We start from the raw sequence: 25,817 nt of genomic DNA, 5'->3' as shown, positions 1-25,817 counted from the left end.
AGGGGACCTTAGTCCAGAGGCAGCCTGAGGCTGTGTATGGGCATAAGATGAACAGTAATGATGAAGCCAGATTAAAAGAGAAGTGGGAGCAAGTGGTAAAGAACTGATATCCTTGGCTTTACTTGCAGTAAGCATGCCCCATACAAGAAAAAGTAAGTGTCCAGGAAGTATGGCTATTCAATCAATAAATCCCCCTTGCCATCATCTCTGTTGCCATCTCTCTTGGTTGCCCACTTACACTAAGGGTGGCAGCATGATATAGTCCCACAAATGTTCCAGGCAGCATGATGCCACAGTAAGAGCCATGGACTGTGGTCAGGAGATCTGAGTTCCTGACCAGGCTCACCTCTCATTTCACTTCACCTCTTTGAGGCTTATTTGTCGCTCCTTTGGCTAGAATCCATAATTCAGTTCTAGTGGGAGGAGCTGCTGAGGAAGCCAAGGGCTGAAACAAGGAAAAGGAGGGCTGAGGAGATGTGAGCCAAATCATATTCACTCAAGCATTGCTCAAGAATACAAGAACCCTTTTTGCCACTCAGCCAGCTGACCAACTTCACTCTCAAACTTCAAAGGGAAAGGAAAAAAGGAAAAAGACACACAAGCAGATTATTTAATGCTGCATGTACCATAAGAAATACAGCCAAATTAATCAAAGTCCAGTCTTAGAAAAGGATGCAAAAACCGCATCACCAATAAAGCATTGTACAGAAGCATGCAAGAGCAAAAATACAAACTAGAGAAAAACTGGTGGCAGACCTGCACCTGATGGAGGGTGGGGGAGGTTTCCAGGCTGAGATGTGTGTCCCAATGGGATGAGAGGGTGCAGATTCTGGCCATATGTACGGTCATGCTCTGGGCAAAAGCCTGAAATTACTAATTAAATAAATGTGGGTGTTCATCAATCCCACCGCTTCTCTGACTGCAGCCCTCTCACCATTTTGGGCTCCCACTCCCCACCCCAAGTATTCAGGGTCCTCCTGCTGCCTGTCCCCTGACTTTTCAGGAAGCCCTCTGGCTTCAACAGCTGCTCTCCACTTGATGATTACAGGTCAGAATCGTAATAACAGACACCTCTAACCAGGGGAAAGGCACAGAAGAAAACACCTTCCAAAAGTACTTAAAAAATAAAATAACTTTACAATATTGTATTGGTTTTGACATATATCAACATGCATACAACATTGTAAAGTTAAAAAATAAAATAAATTTAAAAAAAGCTCAACATTCAGAAAACTAAAAAAAAATAAATAAAATTTAAAAATAAATAAAAATAAACACAGTTTTGACAAAAGAAAAAAAAAAGTAATTCTAAAAGGTAGAAATTTCAGCCTCTGTAGACATTGGGAAGAGGACAGAAGTGATCCATGGCCTGATGACCAAAGAGAGTAACGGTCTATGGTCTCTCCTTCCTGTACTTCGTTTCTCTTTCCTGCTTGCCTTCCTCATAAAATCAGTCTGTCCCTAAACAGGTAATCAGTGTCTTCGTCCTCTGTCCCCTTCTTTCATCAAATTCTGCTCCCCTAAAGCTGCAATATCATTAATATCCTTCCAGTAGCCCATTATAAAAGGATAGGACACCACGCTCTTTTCCCACTGGTGGGTACATTTCAAGGCTTCTCTCACTGTCAAATGATAGGCTCAGTCATTATCTGTTGAAAAGATTTCTGGTTTTAGTGAGCAATTTGGGGTGGGGGGGAATTACAACTCTTCTCCCGTGCCCTAAACTCACAGAATCTGTCCAAAATTAGGACAGATTCCAAGCACAGGCCTGGCATCTTGATACTACTCACGAATTTTAGAAGCAATAATATCACTAAACCCAAAATCACCTATCAAATTTCTTATTTCCATGTAATTTCAAATTGCTAATAGAACTGGTCTGTAAAACAATGACCCTTATAGATGATAGTTATAAGCAACGTTCTTTGAAGTGGTAGATCAAAGGAAATCTGTTGCCAGAGTGATACGTGATCGTTTCAAGGCATTTTCAGAAAGGAATTTCATAATGCCTTGAAATTGTATACCATGATACAGGCAAAATAAAGACATGCAAAATGTCTAGGTTACAATACAATGAGGTGCAACCATAACTGACGCTGCCTGGAAGCTCAACGTTGAACTGGGAAGAGGGCTAACTGTACCACACAGGGCTCCTGCCCTTCACCTAATCCTATACAACAGGATAATAACTTAAATGGAGAGAGAGGAAGCCGGTTGGTCAAAATTCCAAATGACAAATGGCTTGAAAGAAGAGCAAATACACTGGTTGACAGAATCAAACATAAGGAGTCAAAACAGAATAGGAATAAAGTACCACATTCATGTCCCAAAAATTAAATGTACGGGTACCAGACAGGGCGAAGTGACACATGAAAAGGTGTTAGAAGCTTCTGTTAACAACGAATTCTGTTGAGTCAACAGAGTGCCGTGGCTCCTTAAAACTGTCAACATAACTGCGTTCAAAGAAATGTACTATCAGTCATGGCAACCCACTCTGGTACTCTTGCCTGGAAAATTCCATGGACAGAGGAGCCTGGCTGGCTGCAGTCCCTGGGGTCGCAAAAGAGACACAACTGAGCACAACGATACATCAGTCATTACAAAACCAGTAAATAGGCTCAATTAGGCACTTGATCCAAAAAACAAAGTGGTTCTTCTTCATAAGATTCTGTGTTTGGTTATGATTATTCTCATCCAGAGGTAGCAGTGCCCCCAGTGGGCATATGGAAATGTGTTGGGAGCATCTGAGTTGTCACAGTGATTCAGGAGACCTACTCACATCCACTGGATAGGACCAGAGATGCGAAAAATTATCTTACAAGTGTGTAAGATAATCCTACATGTGTATAGGACTTTCTTGTCTAAACTGTAAATAACATCCATCTCCAACAAGACACATTAAACTAACAAGAGAAACCAGGATTGAGAAGAGTTTAGGAACAAGTCCTAAGAGGCAGAGTTGAAAATACTGAACATGTCTAGCCTGGAGAGAAAAACGGGGGCTCAAAAAGAATAACTCTTTTCAAATATATGAAGTGCTCTGTTAATTACTTCAGGTTTCACAGTTAACTAGTAGAGAGGTAGGCCAGGAATTCAATCTCTGGAGGCAGATTATTTGGGTAAGAGGCAAGCTGGTCTTTGGAACCTGCCAGACATGGTTGGTAGGCTTTACTATCTGCTTCAATTGTGTGCAAATATAGGAGGACTGTGGCTTCCCAGGGGGTGCTAGTGGTAAAGAACCTGACTGCCAATGCAGGAGATGTAAGAAATGTAAGAGATGCAGGTTCAATCCCTGGGTCAAGAAGATCCCCTAGAGGAGGACATAGCAACGCACCTCAGTATGCTTATCTGGAGAACCCCATAGACAGAGGAGCCTGGTGGGCTACAGTCCATGGGGTCACAAAGAGTTGGACACGACTGAAGCGACTTTACATGCATGCATAGCAGGGCTATCAGAAAGAGTAAATAAGATATGAAAATGAAGGCCTTCCTTTGTGTCCATCATGTTAAGACAGCTCAGTAATACTAGTATTCTGAGTCAAGGCTATGGCTTTTTCCAGTGGTCATGTATGGATGTGAGAGTTGGACTGTGAAGAAAGCTGAGCGCCAAAGAATTGATGCTTTTGAACTGTGGTGTTGGAGAAGACTCTTGAGAGTCCCTTGGACTGCAAGGAGACCCAACCAGTCCATTCTGAAGGAGATCAGCCCTGGGATTTCTTTGGAAACAATGATGCTAAAGCTGAAACTCCAGTACTTTGGCCACCTCATGTGAAGAGTTGACTCATTGGAAAAGACTCTGATGCTGGGAGGGATTGGGGGCAGGAGGAGAAGGGGACGACAGAGGATGAGATGGCTGGATGGCGTCACTGACTCTATGGACGTGAGTCTGAGTGAACTCCGGGAGTCCTGGTGTGCGCAATTCATGGGGTGGCAAAGAGCTGGACACGACTGAGCAACTGAACCGAACTGAACTGAGGCCACGTAGCATGGCAGTTGGTTTAGACTCTGGTTCAAGTGGCTTGGGTTTGACTCTTATACAAGAGGTACTATGCAAGGTGGGTAGAAGGGTGGATTCTGAAACCACCCTATCATACACTATGTCTAAATAGTGACTGTGGGGATTTCCCTGGTAGTCCAGTGGTTAAGACTTTGCCTTTCAATGCAGGGGGTGTGGGTTCAATCCCTGGTCAGGGAGCTAAGATCTTATATGCCTAGTGGCAAAAATAAATAAATGTATAAAATAAAACAGAAGTAATATTTTAACAAATTCAATAAAGACATTAAAAATGGTTCACATCAAACAAATCTTTAAAAAATTATTCATCATTTATTATAGTGGTTTGTTGGGTTTCCCTGGTGCCTCAGGCAGTAAAGAATCTGCCTGCAATGCAGAAAACCTGGGTTTGATGCCTAGGTCAGGAAGATCCCCTGGAGAAGGGAATAGCAACCCACTCCAGTATTCTTGCCTGGGAAATTCCACAGACAGAGGAACCTGATGGGCTACAGTCCATGAGGTTGCAAAGAGTCAGACACAACTGAGTGACTAAAACTTTATAATGGCTATGTATTTACAGTGGCTTTGTTATGTTCCAGCTGTGTGATCTTGGACACAAATCACTTACTTAAGCTCTCTGTGCCTTAGTTTCCACATATGTCAAACAGCAATAAGAATAGTACTCCCCCACTGGGCTGCTGTGAAGATTAAATAATTCTGTAAATCATGTTTGAGAGTGGATGTCACACAGTGAGCTGGTAAAAAATACACCTGCAATGCAGGAGACCCTGGTTCAATTCCTGGGTCTGGAAATTCCCCTGGAGAAGGGACAGTCTACTCATTCTAGTATCCTTGGGCTTCCCTGATGGCTCAGTGGTAAAGAATCCGCCTGCAATGCAGGAGACCCAGGTTCAATCCCTGGATCACGAAGATCCTCTGGAGAAGGGAATGGCAACCCACTCCAGTATTCTCCATGGGAGAATCCTCATGGACAGAGGAGCCTGGCAGGCTACAGTCCACGGGGTCGCAAAGAGTCGGACACGACTGAGCAACTAAGCACAGCACATCTACTGCTTGTGAGCTCTGTAACCCTGAAAAGTTTACTAACACAGCTTCAAGTTCCTTATATGCTGAATGGGGATAATATTTTTGTGAAGACTAAGGAAAATACAACACACAAAGCTCGTAGTACAGCACCTGCTAGGCACATCATTCTTGTTCAGTCACTCAGTCATGTCGACTCTTTGTGACCCCATGGACTGCAGTGTGCCAAGACTCCTGTGTCCTTCACCATCTCCCATGGTTTGCTCACATTCATGTCCATTGATTTGGTGATGCCATCCAACCATCTTTTCCTCTGTATATCATCAGTACACGAAATATTAACTATCATTATTATCAGTGGTGAGAGGCATCAAGAGCACAAGCAAATCAACCCCTCCATCATTCTAACAGAGAGTTAACATGTGATATAACTTCTCCTGGACATTATTTGTTAACAGCAATTTCTGCAGATGTGGATCAGACCTCATCATTTTTTTTTTCAAAACTTTCCAAGATGATTGGAATATGCAGCCAAGGTTGAAGACCATTGCACTGGACCCTATTTCCCTGACTCCACCCAATCTTACAGAAGTGAGGCAACAGAGACGACCAGCTCAGCTTGTTCCAGAAGGAGCAGAAGCCTGGGGCACGTAGAAAAAACGTAGACCCTAACAACAAGACTTTTTTAAATAAATCTTTTCTTTTTCTTTTTCTGAGCTCTGAAAATCACTGCAGTAGACTCAGCAGAACTTGGGAAGGCAGTGCAGTCAGAACAGTGATCTGAAACATACAACATCTTTAGAATTTTGTGTTTTTATTTATTTTTAATCTGTGTGAATTTTTCCATCTATTACTCAGTGTAGCTGCATTTGGATGCAAAGATGCATTTGCCACATAAGTCAGTAGAGTCGCCTCGCCAAGAAGATGCATCAAGTTTATCCTGTGGAACGTCATACATGCTGGCATAATGCCATGTACTATTGGTAGGCAGCTTTCAAAGATAAACCCCCACCCCAGTGACCCCTGGCCTATTATTATCATATATATTCCTACATTTTGCTGTTCAAGAAACTAAGGCATTTAAACTGAGAGGTGAATGATTTACACAAGAAGAAAGTGCTAGAAGTAGCAGAGGCAGGATTCTGACTCAGTCTAGATCCAAAGCTCACACGTACATTCAGATATAGACTGAGGTTTGTGCCTAGTCTCAGTTATGTTGTTCACTGTTTCTCTGAACTTGGATAAGCTGTATGTCTCGATTCACTGAACCTCAGTCTCCTTATCCATTAAATGGGAATACTTACAGTGCCAAACTCAGAGTTGCTATGAAGATTAAATAACATTTTGGATCTGAAGCATATGGCACAGAACTTGATTGGGTAATCTGTTGCCATTATTAAAGGCCCTCCACTAGTGTTTCTGGAGGCTGAGACAAGAGCACAAATGGAGGCCCACATACCAGATGTCTTCATGTTTTAAAAATACAAATCAGAATTTAAAAATAGTAAAATAAAATATGTTCTCTCCTCCTACCTTGAAAAATAGAATTCATAACTTTGAAGGTCAGGTTAAAAGTTTGCATTCTTAGATTTCTCAGAGTTCTGCACTGGAATATGCCAGTGTAGAGAAGTGGCCCCAGGGTCACTCGCCTGCTCTCTTCTTTTCCCACTCCAGGCTCCATTCTACAGAGGAAAGGGCCTTGTACACACGTCTGTAGATGTTCCAGCCCCCCAAATCTGAGTTCTGACTGTATTAGGGTTGTCTGCTGCCGCTGCTAAGTCGCTTCAGTCGTGTCCGACTCTGTGTGACCCCATAGACGGCAGCCCACCAGGCTCCTCCGTCCCTGGGATTCTCCAGGCAAGAACACTGGAATGGGTTGCCATTTCCTTCCCCTATTAAGGTTGTCAAGATCCAGCAAATAGAAATATAGGGTGTCTTACATTTTATCTGGCCACCCTAAGACTGGACTCCCTTCCACACAGTTTCCTTTAGGGCTAAGGGTGCACACTCTGGCAGCACTAAGTCCTCTCCCTGTGTGGGCGGGTGGCCAAAGGAGGGCCCAAGGGACTTCCCTGGTGGTTCACAGGCTAAGATTCTGTACTCCCAATGCAAGGGGCCAGGTTCCATCCTGGTCCCTGGTCGGGAAACTAGATCCCACATACCGCAACTAAGAGTTCACAGGCTTCAGTTAAAAAAAAAAAAAAAGACTCCATGTGCCACAACTAAGGCCTGGCACAGCCAAATAATAAATATTAAAAAAGCAAGACCAGAATGCATCCCTTTAAGAGCATGGAGCCCAGGACAGTAGCACACTTTGCCCAGGTCTAAGATTGGACAGGCCCTAAGTAATTAAATGAGCATTCTTTCTGGGTCACCTTTCTAACCTTCACTGCTTCATCTTCTGTACTGCTCTCACACTAATTTCCTCAAATGGCTTCTAACTCTCCAGTTCCCTGGTTCCTCTTCTCCTGATTTATGTCTGGCTCAGAAACCCTGACAAAAAGCCTTGTCCATAGGGTTATATTCATTTATGTAATCAGCTCAAATCCTCTCTTCACCCCTATTCCCACTCACGATCCCTTAACTCTCTGAATTATTGTCAAAGATATCTGGAGAATAGTGAGGGGAGGGAAAAAATTACACATGTGTTTTTGTGTGCATCCAAGAAATAAAGTCATAAATAGCAGTCCAGGTAAAGTCCAAAAACAAAATGATGGATCAGGCAAAGGCAGCCAAGCCATCATTAAGTTGATCACATTAAGAACTGGGATTAATTTTGTTCAACAATCATCATGTTAAGGCATATTCATCAAACACTGACTAAATGTAATAAAGCAAGGCACAAATAGAATGGGCAACATTTCTCCCCAGTTTCTTAGTGTTATATTTATAATCTATCCATCTCTATAGAAAAAACTAACGCTGAGGGAGGCCACAAGCCACATTTCCATATTCATAGCAAACCCAGAGATAAAGAAAAGTCAAGTCAAGGACGTGGATCCTGGCACTGAAATTACATCCATCTCTCAGGAAGATGACACATAAGCCAGTCAAACAGACAGAGTTGGTCAAAATGTGTCTCAACAAGGTTGATAGAGGATTGACATCTGAGCACAGCTCTCAAAGACAGAAGTAATTTCCCAGGAAGACAGAAAATGACTTAGGGGTTTAGGGTGATAGCAACCTCAGGAGGCAGTCACAGTGAAATATATATGTCAAACATGCGAATGCCAGCTAAGGCTGTTTAACAAATATGAATAAAATAGTGTTTTATGCTTTATTAGGCACTTACATGCGTGGTACTATGCTAAGTGTTTTTATGTCTATTATCTTGTTTGATCCTCATAATAGTCCAGCAATTATTCTTCTTCCCATTTTATAGAAGAAATGGGGGTCCAGAGAGGTTAATACCTTACTGAATATAACACAGTAAGACATAGAGTTGCTATTTTAACCCAGATATGCCAATCATTTGTCAGATCACTCCTAATTTGAGACCCACACTCCTACAGAGAAACTGATAACATGTCCAGAGGAAGATGACCAAAGCTGGGAGGGGACTCTGAACCAGGCCCTGTGTGGAAAAGTTCCAGAAACTAAAGGTATTCATCAGAGAATAAAACCTAGGTGGCTGTAAGATTCATGAATTCAGGAATTATGTCTTTTAATTACCCATATATCCCCAATTTTATATATATATACCCATATACCCCCATATATCTCCCCAACCACAAGACCTATTAATATATTAGGCTTTCAATAAATATTTGTTGAACAAATAGATGAATGAATTAATGGAGGAAAGGATGAATAAATGACATCAGTGCTACCTTAATATGTTTATAAAGGCTAATCATGTGGAAGAGACATGATTCTAATAATCTATTTAACTCTAGGGTCAGAAGCTATAGGTAAAAAAAAAAAAGAAGCTATAGGTATCAGATAGTAATTAAAAATATTAAAGATTTTTCTAAGGGTTGATATAGTGCAGCAGGAGAATGGGGTTATCTTGAAAAGTCACAAATGTCTTCCCAGAGGAACTATCTTCTTTTCTTGATAATCAACAGATAAGACAGTTTTGTGTTTTTTGTTTTCCTTGTACAGACAAAGAGTAGAAGAACAGAAAGGATTGCTGACTTACCAGAGGTCATCAGGTTGATCATTTAGGTTTAGGGCATCATTCTTACCTTTTGAATTTAAATTACAACTTTGACCTTAAATGCTGAAACCCAAGTGTGTGTCTCTGTGTCTGTGTATGTAAAATGGTAGTTTGCTTGAGTTTCATAATGTGATTTGAATTTTTCAACTCCAACTCTATCTTTAAGCCTATCTAACTAGTCCATAGAATTGCTAACCAATACATATGAGAGACCAACAAATCAATGGTATTTGACAAAGTTTGTGCACTCTAGTCAGTTGCTTAGAAGCCAGTCCTCATGATCTATTAATTGACCACCACCTCATTCACATCAGCCTGGTTTACCACAGTGGAGAAATGTGGATTGGACAAGAATTCGAACAGTTAAAACACAGAAAACACTGTGGGCCTATCATTGGACAGATACATTTGATCCTCAATATTCATGAATTCCATATTTGCAAAATTACCTCTCCTTAAAATTTATTTGTGACTCCTAGATCAACACTTATGGTGTTTGCACAGTAACTCATAGGCATGCACATGTGCAGAGTAGAGAAAATTTTTCATTTTTCCAATGTGCACATTCCCAGTTGAGACAGAACAAGGGAATACTCTCCCTTCTTTTTTTTTTAGCTCTCATACTAGAAACAAGTATCCTTTTCACAGTTTATTCACAGACACATTTTTGTATTTTTTGTTGGTGATTTCACTATTTAAAATGGCTCCCAAGGCCAGTGCCGTAGAGCTGTCTGGTGTTTAAGTGCAAGAGGCTGTGATGAGCCTTATGGAGAAAATTTGTGTGTTAGATACACTTCATTCAGGCATGAGTTATATGTAGTGCCCTTGGCTATGAGTTCAATGTTAATGAATCAACAATATGTATTACATAAGGTGTCATTAAACAGAAACACATATAAAACAAGGTTATGTATTGATCAACTGACAAATCAGTTCACAGGAACCTAACCTAATTCAGCATTTGTGGCAATTTTATAGAGCATTATGACCATGGATAACAGGAATCAACTGTATATTCTTTGAGGCTTTTCTATTCCTGTCTGAGGTAAAAGGGGACTAGGCTCAACATCTCCTGGCCCAGCCTGGCTTCCTGGAACTCTCGTGTACACATTTACACGCACGTGGGCTACAGCACAGAGACTCCAAGGTCTGAAACTCCGCTTCCTTAAGATACAGTATCTACAACTATGAAAGAGGGAGACAGCAAATCAAAGCCCTTGCTTGGGCTTTTCAATTCCAACCAAACTGCCACCAATCTTCCCAAGGATGACACTGCCTGTGGCCTAATTAGACATATTTTCTTCTTTCTGCTCAGGCCTTATACTGGAGAGTCAGCTTCTTGGTCAAAAGCAAAACTTTTCAAAGATTTCTACTTTTGTTGAGAAATAAGGCATTCCAAGAAAGGGCTCTGTGGTGGGAGGCAAGGTACAAAAACAGAGTAGAGGATTTGTCCCAGTGCTCAACTTGACGGAGGACATCGTGCTACTGCAGTCCCAACTCATCTGTGCCAAGCGTGCTATTCCCCAAAAGCTGAATGGGCTCTGAGAGAGCTGACACACTGGGTCTGAGGCACCTCCCTCCCCAACAGAGAAACCGGTCAGACCTTGGGGCTGCAGACGTGCTCCCCGCTGCTAATGTCAGTGAAATAACTTCACGTCCATGAGGAGAGAATTCCCACCTCCACAGCTGGGAAACACAAGTCCAGCCTACCAGGCTAGATGTCCAACTAAGAGCAATTAGTCACCGAGCTGCAGAAAGCTTCAGATCACGGTACTTGCCACAAACACATGCCACCCACTCCCAAGAGAAGTTTCTAAAGCAGCAGGGTTTGTTTTTTTTTTTTTTCTTTTCTTTTTGAGCAAAGAGCACTTGACAAAAAGTACTAAAATACTCAGAATAAAATCTCAAGCCGAGCTGTCAAAAGCATCAGGATAAAGCAGTGCAAATTCATGCAAGCATTTGTGATGCTTCTTCAAGCCAGACCACACTGCCACCTACTGAACGAGAACATCCTTTCCCTTGACCGTGTCTATCCTGAATGCTTCCTGAAAATTCATCCTGGAAAATGTGGCCATTTGTTTCCCCCTTCTCAGGGCAGTTTGGCGACATGACAGGCAGCCCCCTCTATGAGCCAACAGCATCTTCTCTGGCGCCTACCCACCAGAGGAAACTTAAAAGTAATTGACTGGCAAGCAGGCACCGTTAGGCACTGACTCATTTGTTCCATGACAGAAGTTGGGGGAGGCAGAGTCCACATGAATGTGAAGAGAGGCATACCACACCAAAAACAATTGAATCACAAGGCAACCACAGGGAAGAAACTGCTGACAAGTGCTTGAAACAAGGCACCCATAACCATGAATCACACAGCATAACAGCTGGGTACCAAATGATTTGTAAATCTAGAAGATTCAGAAATAACTTTGCAGCGACAACCCACATGAGATCCAATTCCAAGCCCAGATCACCTGGACTGAGGCCACTGAGAAGCAGCAATGAGCTTGGGATTAATTGCTTCTTAAACTGTTATTTGCCATCTCTGCATTCAGTTAGTGCCCTAGTTTCAAATCTGAAATCCCAAATTACAGGGGGAAAGAGTTCAGGGGGAAACTAGATATCCAGGATGAAAGATTGATGGTGCTACTTGCCAGGTAAGTCTGTTCAGTTCAGTTCAGTCATTCAGTCGTGTCCAACTCTTTGCAAACCCATGGACTACAGCACACCAGGCCTCCCTGTCCATCACCAACTCCTAGAACCTACCCAAACTCATGTCCATTGAGTCGGTGATGTCATCCAACCATCTCATGCTCTGTCATCCCCTTCTCCTCCTGCCCTCAGTCTTTCCCAGCATCGGGGTCTTTTCAAATGAGTCAGCTCTTCACATCAGGTGGCCAAAGTATTGTAGTTTCAACTTCAGCATCAGTCCTTCCAATGAACACCCAGGACTGATCTCCTTTAGGATGGACTGGTTGGATCTACACGCAGTTCAAGGGACTCTCAAGAGTCTTCTCCAACACCACAATTCAAAAACATCAATTCTTCGGCACTCAGCTTTCTTCACAGTCCAACTCTCACATCCATACAAGACCACTGAAAAACCATAGCCTTGACTAGATGGACCTTTGTTGGCAAAGTAATGTCTCTGCTTTTGAATATGCTGTCTAGGTTGGTCATAACTTTCCTTCCAAGGAGCAAGTGTCTTTTAATTTCTTTTAAATTAAATTTAAATTTAAATATAAATTTAATTTAATAATCACCATCTGCAGTGATTTTGGAGCCCCTAAAAATAAAGTCAGCCACTGTTTCCCCATCTATTTGCCATGAAGTGATGGGACCAGATGCCATGATCTTAGTTTTCTGAATGTTCAGCTTTATACCAACTTTTTCACTCTCCTCTTTCACTTTTATCAAGAGGCTCTTTAGTTCCTCTTCACTTTCTGCCATAAGGGTGATGCCATCTGCATATCTGAGGTTATTGATATTTCTCCTGGCAATCTTGATTCCAGCTTGTGCCTCATCCAGCCCAGCATTTCTCATGATGTACTCTGTATATAAGTTAAATAAGCAGGGTGACAATATACAGCCTTGACATACTCCTTTTCCAACTTGGAACCAGTCTGTTTTTCCATGTACAGTTCTAACTGTTGCTTCCTGACCTGTTAAAAGTAGGTAAAGGTCATTTCTCTTTTCAAGACAGACATAAGAGGCAAAGGGAATATAAAAGGAAAGGAGAAAAAAAAAGTTGTGAACAACAGTGGCAACCCCTTTCTACTGAATGCATATTATATATCTGATACTTCTCTAGGCATTTTAATATGCCACTATGTCTAATCCTTTCAACAATACTAGACTAGCTTTATGGAAGAGGAAACAGATTGCAAACAGTAAAACTACTTGCTGAAGATTATATAGATAATGAGATACAGAATCTGGATTGAAACTAGCTATTAGAAAATAAGGAAGAAGAGGAAAGATACTACTTGGTTAGAGCTGTTGCCTGTTGCAAGATGAGCAAGAAGTTATTTTCCATACCACAATTAGTCCGAGAGGGGTGACCACTTGATATGTTGCCATGGCTAGGCAAGATAAAACCACCTCTGTGAAAAGCCATTTTCTTCTACTCCTCCTCTAACTGAATTGTTCCCATGATCAGAGAAACAGTAACAGTTTGAACTCTTGAGACTGTGCTTAAAGAAAGAGAGAGGTTGACACTTCATTCCACAGAGAAGGATAATTCACAAGCCATCAACAGCCAGCAAATTAACCTGTGGCTTATCTTTAACTGGTCACCCCCAAACATTAGAGCTGTGTAGTGAAAACTTCTAAAAGCTTTAATCAACATCCCGTGATTCATCAACACTTTGGGTAATGGATAAATGAAGTCAAAATGGATACCAAGCACCATACACTAGGAAGAGGCAGCTTCTCTCAAACCTTCCCTAGCCTAAGGAAGCAGTTAAGCATTTGGATTATATCCAAATATATACTAGCGTAGGATGTGCTACAGCTAGAGAGAAACTCAGATATCCTGTAGTCGAAAACTCTTAAAGGCCCTGATGCCGGGAAAGATTGAAGGCAAAAAGAGAAGAGGGCAGCACAGGATGAGATAGTTAGATAGCATCACCGACTCAATGGACATGAATGTGAGCAAATTTAGGGAGACAGGGAAAGAGCAGGGAAATCTGGTATGCTCCAGTTCATGGGGCTGCAAAGAGTCGGACACAACTTAGAGACTGAACAACAACAAAAACTCTTATTTGACAAACAAAGGGACTGGGACATAAAAATAGAAATTCCTCATCCAGCTTCTATCATTCATTCAAGAAACTCAAAGCCCGGTTGTATATTGTAGCATGTTCTGGAAAATGTAAACAAAGTAGAAGATATAGTCTTTGCCCTCCAAGAGTTTCTGATTGAGCTCTAGCTGTAGATCTTTTTTAAAGGATCCTTGAAAAAATCACAGTATTTTGTGGATCTGATCATGATATCAATTATCCTTTTAGTGTTCATTGATTATGAAAATTAATAATGACCAAAAGCTGCTATGAATTGTGTTCTTAAATTCATTTATATTTAAATAAAGCCTGTACATGCTTCTGAAAAATTATATGTATGAATTTTTGAGAAATCATTTATTTAAACTTCAGGATAGTTTTTGGTAAGCACACTTTTATAATACCTCATAGCTGGAGACCACAGACTTCTGTAGAGGAAAATCTGAAGACAGTACAGCCAAATCCAAATTCATACTCTGGCAGAATTGGAGGTGACCTACAATGCGGGAGACCTGGGTTCAGTTCCCTGGGTTGGGAAGATCCCCTGGAGAAGGGAAAGGATATCCACTCCAGTATTCTGGCCTGGAGACTTCCACGGACTGTATCATGGGGTGGCAAAGTGTCGGACACGACTGAGTGACTTTCACTTTTAGTACAATGTTTTACTGGATTCCAGGAATATTTACCTGCCTCCAAATATTCCCTTCCCCACTCCCTGAGATCTTTTATTTCCCTCTGCCATACTCTACACTCTCAACTTTCTGAAATTCAAACAACCAAAGCAGACATGGTTTCACAAGCAATCACAACTCAAATGCAACCCTTTTAGAAAGATGGACAATCACATAAACTTTTACATAGGTTCCTTATACCTATCTAGCTGAGTTTGAATAAAAGACATTATGGAAGGTCGATGACTGACAAGTTACTTCTATCTGGGAAGCCCTAAAAGGAGTCTGGACAGAGTATATCAGCAGTTGGGTAGAGGTAAGGACTTAGACCTTCAGAGAAGAATATGGAGATACTAGATGCAGGAGAATGGTGGGAGGAAAAGAAAGAGTATCAAAGGCAAATTTTACTAAACTTGAAATGTTCCCTTGAATCATCTCATACTACAGAGTATTTATTACATGAGTACATCATGGAGTCCTAAGTGTTATGGTACATGCAATAACTGGCAGAACAGTTAAGAAAAGAAACAAGAGCTCTCTGTATGTTGGACTATTTTGAGAAGGATTCATGGAGAAGTATGGTATGACTGGGACCGTAAAGTAGAGGCAGGATATGAAAACATAAGGAAAGGGTATCCCAGGTCTAGAGGAAATCATTAAGCAGAAGTGAGCACTGGGGATAAACTGGGAAACAAGGATAAAGTCAGCCTGGATAGAGCAACGGGTAGATATTTAGAGTCAAAAGAAATAAGATTGGAGGAAAATGGTGGTATAAGATCATGGAAGGCCTTAAAATCAGATAAAGAAGTTCACTCTTACTGTAGACAGTGGGAATCTCCATGAATTTGTGGCTAGATGAGTGGCATAGTGAAAAGAGTACAATAGTCCAGCAGTGATATTTAGAGTATTACTGATGCATGGCCTTCAAAGTTAAAACCTTAGTGTTTTTTCAACTCATTACCTGTGAGGCCAGACATAAGTTAGGTAAGCCCTCTGAGCCACAGATATTTTAATCTCTAAAATGTGAATAGTAATATACACTTCATCTGGTTGTTGTGAGAATCAAATGAGAATCTTCATAAAGTACATTGTTACAATACCTAGCATATACTAGATAAGTAATAAATAGTAGATATTTATACTAATAAATAATTATTATCCTTATTACCAATAATACTAGGGCAAGTAATTAGGAGGCTGTGGCAATAATCTAGAATTAATCTGTTTAGGCCTAGAGAGAGGCCACAGAGAGGAGGGATTGACTCTCAAAGACATTCCAAGAAGAGATTCAACAGGATTTGGGATTAGACTGCACGTGAAGGCTGGAGAAGAATAGTGTGAGAAAGAAGATCCTAAGACCTAGGAGACCTGGATGATGGAAAAAGACACAAACAGCAAGAATGGGGAAGGAAATTAGAAAGAGTAGGGAGACTGGGTGGTAGAAAAGATAATCCATTTATTTGACAAAATGTTGATTTTTTAGGTAGAAAAGATAATACATTTCTTTTATAAAATATTTTTCTATTTTATATAAAAATATAATTTTTTTTCTATTTTATATAGAAATGATATTTAGGCAATTAAAATATGCCCAAGTGACACTCCACCCATTTTGACAACACTGTACTAAGGTCCACAGGACAGGACTGGAAAGGTAGATCTGGGAAGTAACTACAAGGAAATCATAGTTGAAGCCAGGCATAAATAAATTTGTCAAGAGGATGAATATATCAGGAGAACAGAGTATGAATAACAGAGCCGGGAGGAACAACCATAATGATGGACTAAGATAAGGAAAGCATTGGAAGTGTTTAAGAAGTGAGGAGAGATAATAAGCAGGACCTCTCTTTAAGAATAGTTACACAAGAGTGCAACAAAAAGGATTCAAATTAATCACAAAAGAGCATACCCAAGCTAAAACTGGAAGAGTCTTAAAAAAAAGATATGCTTATCCGCCTGGAATAATTTATGGTTTGCTGGTAATTTAAAATTGAATTTTCACTTAATACATTCATTTATTCAAAAAGCATCTGCAGGGGTTCTACAAAGGATGACAATAAGTATTTCAGGAGCTACAATAAAATATACAAAGTCTGTCCTCAAGGAGGAGGGTAAGAGATATATTAACAAATGTATTTACAAACATTTAAATCATAATATCAGAGTAAATTAGCAATTTGAGACAATTCATGTGCAGAGTAATATGTAATTGTCAGATAACTGCTAAGAGTTCAGAAAAGAGAAAATTTTATTTGGTCTAGAGTGATCAAGGAAGGCTTCCCAGAGGATACAAACCATAACTGGGATTTTTAACCATGGGTTAGTAAGTAACAAAGTAACTGGAACAAGTTCTGATACTTTAAACTATTAATCTTTACCAGGAAGACTATTTAGCTAAAGGGGTTTGTCCTGGATATTGATCACCAGAGTCTATAAAATGAAAAGCCTCTCCAAGCTGATATTCCTAGAACTCTCTCAGTATGGTCAGTATCAAATTTGTTTTCCCTTCTCAACTTCACCTCATAGGGATCTTCCTGGGCATTTTAGTAATTTCAATTAGAATTTTACAACATTTTACAACTGCAACTACCCAAGAGCTAGAAAATATACTAGGAAGAAAAACCTTATAAACAAAAGAGGGGCCTGGCCTTGATCCACATATTTTCTGAGTTTCATGATTTTATACACAAGGTAAAGTTGGAAATGCTTAAATGCCAAAGATGATTGGGGAACTAGAGGAGCCTTGCATTCCGGGAATGGAAAAATACATTGCAAAAAATTGAACAGTAATATGGTCCTTTTTAATCTTGATCCTCCAGGAGAACTGAGAGAGGAGAAAAGGAGCAAAAATAAACAGTCTGGGTTCATTTAGCCTCAAGGAATACTGACTGAAGGGCACAGGGATGGAGAAAGGGGAGAAACAGGACTTTGCTTTCCTGGTAAAGTCTGATATTAAGATGCAGGAAATGGCTTTTAAATTATACATGTGTCTCATTCTACAGCACACAGAGCTGCTGAGTATCTGAAGTACAAAAGAAAAGTGGCCTTGTCCCGAAGAAAGCATTACCCTTTGAGAAGAATGTTAGGCTGTTATCCTTTTGCATTTCCCAAAGACAACCCACTGAAATTTCCCAGAGCAATAATAAAAGGACTGCTTTGCAGGAAAAGGAACAGCAGGAAACTGCAGACTGACAGGAAGGTCTTTCTTTAAGGAAACCTGGTATGTGGTTTATTTTGCCCTTTACACAAGAGATTATCTGAGTCAATTATCAGATTTACAAAATCATTCTTTGCTGCAAGTAAAATAATAATGTGGATATTAAGAAATTTCTAAAAAGCAGTAAACCAAATGTTCCATGGCAATTACCCCCTGGAATCCACTTGGGCAATTATACAAAGTAAAACCTGGAGGTGAAGACAAGAAGTGCTGATGATAGGTTTCGATCTTTTGATAAAAATCAGTGAAACTGTAAAGTAAGTGAGGAAAGCCATTCCTTAGGCAAACTAGCAGGGCTCCAGTTTGGAAGGAAGCCACACTAGCGGTAAAGTCAGGTTGTCTGGGAGCAAGGAAAGGTGATGGCAAAAACAGAATGAAGGAAAAGATGGATCCAGGGCCGACTGGTGACGGGCATCAGCAGAGGCAGTGTGACACACACTTTCCTAAGTATTCTCATGAAGCCCTCATTCCCACTGTCCCTTCTTGTCACATATTGCGACTTCCAAAAACCAACACTATGGTAAGGGATGCACACTCAGGAAATCTCTCTCATTTTTAATGCTGGTCTTGAAGAGCCAATGTCCTAGTCTTTACCTGCAAAATTAGATCAGTGATGGGATTTTCAAGCCAGGTAATGAGGACCTAGAGCACTAAGGCTAACTCAGAACAATACAAAGTTCTCACAACATGGCCAGGGACTGGCTGTTTCCAGGGAGCAGTGGGAGGCTCTGCAGTCCCAGATTATATGTCTCTGTCTCTAAATCAGCCAATTAATGAACTGGAGTTTCTTTTCCCCAAAGTCTCTTTCTATATTCAGACTATTATAGTCTTTTAGAACCCCTTGTGAAAGGTTAGAAAGGCTTTAATATTTGAGACTTTGCTTCTGCTGCAGTTAATACATTTTACAGCTACCTGCCTGTCAATACTTGAGCCTCCAAATAAGAGTTTTAGGGTAGGTCAATTCCTTTATCCACAGAACAAGCAAGTTTAGAAGAAGCATCTTCTATGTTCACAGTATTGTGAAAGGATACAAAAGAAATTAAAAACAGAAAAAGAATGGGAACAAGAATCATAATGTAGTGTGTTTTAATTCAGTTAAAAATCTCTTCTCATCTGAATCTGACCACCAAAGTCTTTTCATCCTGCAAGATCACTGTGGGCTCATACACATGGCCTGAAAGGTCCCCAATGCCCATTCTAACAATGGATATAGGGGCAAATGATACAATTAAACTACAGATTCTCAGCCTGGGGTGGAGGTGGAGATGAAAGAGTGCTACAGATACAGGGAGCAGTGAGGAAGCTCACCATGCAACATACAACCTTTTGAGGAAAGAGTTATGTGGATAATTTTTAAAAAGAAATTATAAAATGGTCATTTCTTAGTGTGTTTTTTGTCACACCATTTTGATATTTAAAATATTAATGGTGTGACACTTTTACATTTATCAAGAGGGGCATGAATTAGAAAATAGAAATTTCCTTAAAAAAGAGACCATGCTTAATTCTACCTTTTATCTGCAGCACCTACAAAAGAGCCTGGCATACAGGAGGTGTCTGGCAAGGCTGTCATTAGAGTGCATGGATCAATATGAATGAATGATAGGAAACTTGAAGTATTAACAAAAGAGTCACATGAACAAACTAGAATCCTTCTGTTTTCTTACCAATAGGGCTAGAGATTACCAAATCCTGCCATGAAAATAACAAGCGGCATCACTGAAACCAGAGAAAGACTTCAGAAAGAATGCGTGTGTTGACTTTATCAGGTGATTTAACTCTATAAATCAAATCTCAAAGGGAAAGTAACGACTCAGATACCAGAAAGACTGTCCACAGCAAAACTGACAAATGATTCCAATCTCCTCTCTTGCAGATCAGAGGCCTCAAAAAAGGGTGAGCACTTTCGTTAAACTTGTCAAAATGTTTAGATTTTCCATCTTTGGGGCATGTAGTAGGATTGCACTTCCCGGCCTCCATGTGCTTTTCAGTGGTTCTACATGACTAGCTCTGGTCAATGGGTTGTTACTGAAAGTGATATATGCTGATTATGAAGCAGAGAATTCTTCTTGTAAGGATCTTCAAAGGCCTCTTTTTCCCCTCTGCTACCTATTAGCAATGTTCCCTATAGTTGTTTCTCCATCAGCCTGAGTCAGAGTGACAGCAATGGAAATGCAGAGCAGACTCCAGCCCCCAAAGACCTGAGATGGATGCACAGCTTGAACAGATAGGAAATTAACCTTTTATGTTTGAAGCCACTGAGATTTCATTGGTTCTTTGCTCCTGCAGCATAATCTATCCTATCCAAATACAACTTGGTTTACTATAATCAACATAGTTTATATCCCTTAAATTGCTCTGACCCATTCTTCAAAGCTTAGAATTTAATTGCTGCTAGCAATTAACATTCCACCAAGAACAAAATAATACAGAGAAAAGCAATCTTGTATTTAATCACTGGAACTATGAACAGAGAAAAAGAACATGCAGAAAGGGAAATATATGCCAGCAAACACAGTAATTCTAACATAAAAAAATTAACAGATAAATTTTCAGGCAATTTCAGGTGGCATGAACAGACTCTCGCCATCCTTCCCTGTAATGGAAATTCATTAAATACAAAGGGAAATGTCTTGAGAAACTAAAATAGCAGACCACACTCAAGATGGCCCACTGAAAATAGACTGTTCTTGAGACAGTGATGGGAATTCCTTAGAGGGAAAGTGAGAGAGAAAGGGAATTCAATAAAGACACCGCATACATGAGTCCTTCTAAAGCTAACATAATAATCTTCATCTGTATAGCACTTTATATTATATGAAGCTCTTTCATGTGTATCTCCTCATTTGAGCTTCACAGCTACCTTATGAAACAGACAAGGCAGGGAACAGTACCTACAATAAAATGATGAAAAATAATAAACCCAGATAAGTTGTAAATTGTCTAAGATCAATAGAGCTAACACACGACAAAGGTGGGATGAGAAGCTATCCTTCCTAACCCCTACTCCGTGCTTTTCAGATGATTATCACATGCACTTCTAACAAAACACATAAGCACACTCACTTAATAGAGCTAAAATCATATTGTTAGCTTCCTGAAATCACTTGTGATCTAAGCATAAGCTTTATTTGCTTATCAACCATCTGAGCAATAGGTGTAATAGACAACTTTATATTCTGATTGAAGATGAGACACTTGCAACTAAGATACTGTATGCTATGCATTAAACATGCCATCCAGTTAATTAATTTCTCAGCTGATGATGGTTCTGGATGTAAATTAGCACTGTACTTTTTCAGACCCAACAGATGTTTCTGGGTGTTTATTTCTATGATTTTTTTCTCCTTGAGATATTACATGCAGTCATCAGGCATTGCATGTACTAACAGACAGCTCTCCTTACAGCAGGGTATGAAGACTAGAACCTAGGTTCCACCAAGCAGGGCTAAGATTCAGGGATGCAACTTATAATTTTCCTTTTTACATCTATTCTTACATCTATTCTGCATCTTATACCTATTCTAAGTGAAATGTCTTATCCCACTACATCAATCTCTAAACTAGAAATATGAAAGACATATAGATGGGTTTTCCTTCCTCCACCAGAGGTCAGGTAATACACTTGGGAAGTTCTCTATTCTTAAGCATCAATAAAAGCCTTTAATTAAATTTATGTAATCGGTTTCTGTAGCAATCACTATGGTAGTCCCTAAGACAGTCCTGACATGGAAGAAGCATTGCTGACTTTGTCAATCATTAGGTACTCAAAAATCAACCATATAGCAGGAAAAAAATCCACTCATACAGCACTCAGATGCACGAAGAAAGTGTAGCTTATTCATTGATTCTATAACTGATCTGATAAACCCTCACCCACTTGAGAGAAGATAAAAAAGACAGAAGAGAGAAGTTTCTCTAGCTCAATTTGTTCATTTTAAGCCTAATCTAATAATTTAAACTCTTTAAGTTACAGTCTTTACATAAATTCGGTTTCTAAATGTGCTTTCCATCTCCCAGCACATCCCCAAGATGACACTTGAGCATTGTGAAAGGGCTTTCATGAATATAAGAAGATATTAAAATGGGGCCCTTTCAATCTATTTAATCTGACACCTCAAAAGATTAAGAATAAAAAAAAATTACTCACAAGTATACTTCCACTCCGAAGTCAGGCTCTTGAACTACCAATGCAAGAATTTTGAAGGTGAAGTCCAGCAACCCTTAAAGGAGGTTTCATGACCCTTAGTGCAAATATCCACCTCTGGCAGAAGTGAGCTGAGGTTGAGGAGGGATTGGAAAATGGAAACAACTCCTTTCAGAAGTAGGTGAAGCTCATACAACTCAAAACAACAACAACAAAAAATTTTGATTAAAAAATGGGCAGAAGAACTGAATATAGACATTTTTCCAAGGACAAAAGACAGGTGGCCTACAGATACATGAAGATATGCTCACCATCACTAATTATCAGGGAAATGCAAATCAAAGCCACAATGAGATATCACCTCACACCTGTCAGAATAGCTATCATTGAAAAGATCACAAAGAACAAATGTTGGCAGAGATGTGAAACAAAGAGAACCCTTGAACACTGTTGGTAGCAAGGTAAATAGGTGCAGCCAGGGTGGAGAATAGTATGAAGTTTTCTCAAAAAAACTAAAAATGGAATTAAGATATGATCCAGCAATTTCACTTCTGCATATATACCCAACAAAACCCCACAAAATCGTGAATTTGAAATGATACATGCACCCCTATATTTGTAGCAGCGTTATTTACAATAGCCAAGATATGGAAGCAACCTAAGTGTTCACCAACAATGAATGGATAAATAATGGATAAATAAGAGGTGGTGTGTGCGTGTGCACACACAAACAATGGAATACTATTCAGCCACAGAAAAGAATGAAGTTTTCCCATTTGAAGCAATGTGGCTGGACTTGGACGTACAATGTTAGAGAAAGACAAATACTGTATGACGTCAGCTGTGTGTGTCTGTGTGTGTGTGCGTATGTGCACATGTGCTAATACACTTCAGTTGTGTCTGACTCTCTGTTACCCCCATGGAGTGGAGCCCACTAGGCTCCTCTGTCCATGGGATTCTCCAGGCAAGAATAGTGAAGTGGCCTGCCATTTCCATCTCCAGGGGATCTTCCTGACCCAGGGATTGAACCAGTGTCTCTTACATCTCCTGCATCGGAAGGCTGGTTCTTTACCACTACTGATGCCTGGGAAGCCTGATAGCATTTATATGTAGAATCTAAAATATACAACCAACTAGTGAATATAACAATAAAAGCAGCAGACTCACAGAGAATGAACTAAAGATTACCAGTGGGGACAAATGAGAGGGGCAATATAGGGATAGGAGACTAAGAGGTACAAACTACTCTACATAAAACAAAATAAAAGGATATACTGCACAACATGGAGAATATAGTCAATATTTTACAATAACTACAAACAAAGTATAACCTTTCAGTTCAGCTCAGTTGCTCAGTTGTACTGACTCTTTGGGACCCCATGGACTGCAGCATGTCAGGCTTCCTTGTCCATCACCAACTCCCAAAGCCTGCTCAAACTCATATCCGTTGAGTCAGTGAATCACTATATAATACACCTGTAACTGATATAATATTGCACAGCAACTATACTTAAACAAAAAAGAAATTGTTGATTTTTAGTAATATTCTCTCTTCTCCCCAAAGCAAAAAGAAGTTGGTGTTTTCCCATTACCTTAATTCAACTGAGAAGGCCCTCAACATTCAGAGGGCTTATTTTTTGTCTCCTTCCATTTAGGGGCCACAGGATACTTGTGTCTATTTGGAAATCTAAAGGGCAGGAGGTTGTGGCTGCCTAGCTGTTCTGAGAGCAAAGAGAGGATAGTACAGTGACAGTGGTCTACACTCCCAGAATTTGTCTACATAAATGCCACAGTGGTATCCCTTTTTCACCAGGTATTTTTTCCTATTGCTCCTATAACAAATTACCACAAAGTAAGTGGCTTAAAAAAGTGCAAGTGAAAGTCAGTCATGTCTGACTCTTTATGACCCCATGGACTATACAGTCCATGGAATTCTCCAGGCCAGAGTACTGGAGTGGGTAGCTGTTCCCTTCTCCAGGGGATCTTTCCAACCCAGAAATCAAATGCAGGTCTCCCACACTGCAGGCAGATTCTTTACCAGCTGAGCCACCAGGGAAGCCCTAAAACACAAGTTTCTTACAGTTCTGGTGGTTACAAGTCCAAAATGAGTCTTACCAGTGTTAGACGGACTGGTTCCTTCTGAGGGCTGCAAGGGAAGATAAATTCTTTATCCTTTTCTGCTTGTAGAGACTGCTGGCATCCCTTGGCTTGTAGCCACATCACTCAAATTTCTACTTCCACTCTTACATTGCCTTCTCTCCCCTCTTTGCTTCCCTCTTATAAACACCCTTGTGATTATATCAGGCCTTACTATAATATTAGTAGAAATAATCCAGGAAAATCTCATCTCAAAATCCTTAATCACACCCACAATGTCCCTATTATCATGTGAGATAACATATTCACAATTTCCAGAGATTCAGACATTGATATCTTTGAAAGACGATTATTTACTCTACCATAGACCAGAAGTGAGCTTTCTTCAATCCTCCATCTCAAGATTGCCTTAACCCTAGAACAATGGGACCTCAGCAGAAAGAGATGAGATATATCATCAAAATTAGGAGTGGGTAGGAATGGGAGAGTGTTCTTTAACAGCCATCCAGAAGAGAGACTAACTTTGTTAAAGAATGTGGAGGTAAGAGATCACCAAATAACTAAAGACAACTCAAGAGTAAGGCTTAATACCTGCCAAACAGATACATCAAAGTCAAACCACAATAAGGCCTTTCAGGTTAAGACTTTTATTTCTTATTTCTTACTCTTCTACCCACTGTGACCTAAATAGTTCATAAAATGTGGCTATCACAGTGGGGAAGGGCTAAAAGGAGATGCACAATGAAAAAGGTATGCCCCCTTTTATCCTACAGTTAAGTCTCAAATGAACCATTCTCAGGGAAGGAAGAAGCTTTAACTTCAAATGAAGTTCAGAATATTAACCATTACATAGGATTTCACATTTTCATTATTGAAGAGAGACAATTCTTGGGGCAAATGTGACCAGGGAACTTGTAATCATCCAGAAGCTTTAGGACCTGCCAAGATTTCATCCAGTGGCAAAGAAAGAACCAAATCACTAAGCAGATTTGAGCAGACACTGAGGGAGATGGGAAGAAGGCAGACAATTTATAAATTCACTTCATTAAGTTCTACTGCACTGTTACATAAGCTTGTAACAGAAGGAAATGGAAGGCAAGCTCACAGTCAGTATCAGATTCCTGTAACTGTCCTCCAACTCTGATTCCTTAGGGCTCTGTGGCAATGTGCCTTGTCTGCCTGGCCACTGCTCATCTGTTGGCATTTGCTGCTGAGGCCAGGAGCTGGCGAATTCTAAGTTTTCTTTTAGCATGGTCAGGACCTAATGATCCTTGCTGCTGATGAGGCTCCACCAAGGCATTCATTAGCACAATGGACATCCAGATGTTTGGCTCAGACTTAACATTTGGTTCTTAGCCAAGGCTAACCATCCCACACTGCTCATCTGGAGAACTACTTAACTCCTGTAATTGAAACCCCTCTGGGAAAGTCTCCCAGCAGAATCTCAGCTAACTGACTTCCATTATACTCCTGCCAGTGGAGTCAATAAGAAACTTCTTTCTAGTTCCACCTCCACAAAAGAATAGAGAGCAGCCCAGGGCCAGGATCACCTACATGATTTAGGAGATGGAATACCAGACCACCTTACCTACCTCCTGAGAAACCTGTATGCAGGTCAAGAAGCAACAGGTAGAACTAGACATGGAACAATGGACTGGTTCAAAATTGGAAAAGAAGCATGTCAAGGCTGTATATTGTCACCCTGCTTATTTA

The sequence above is a fragment of the Bos taurus genome, chromosome X (assembly GCF_002263795.3).
Source record: "Bos taurus isolate L1 Dominette 01449 registration number 42190680 breed Hereford chromosome X, ARS-UCD2.0, whole genome shotgun sequence".
NCBI classification, from domain to species: Eukaryota; Metazoa; Chordata; class Mammalia; order Artiodactyla; family Bovidae; genus Bos; species Bos taurus.
The sequence above is the reverse complement of the archived record's forward strand: the minus strand, read 5'-3'. Positions refer to the sequence as shown.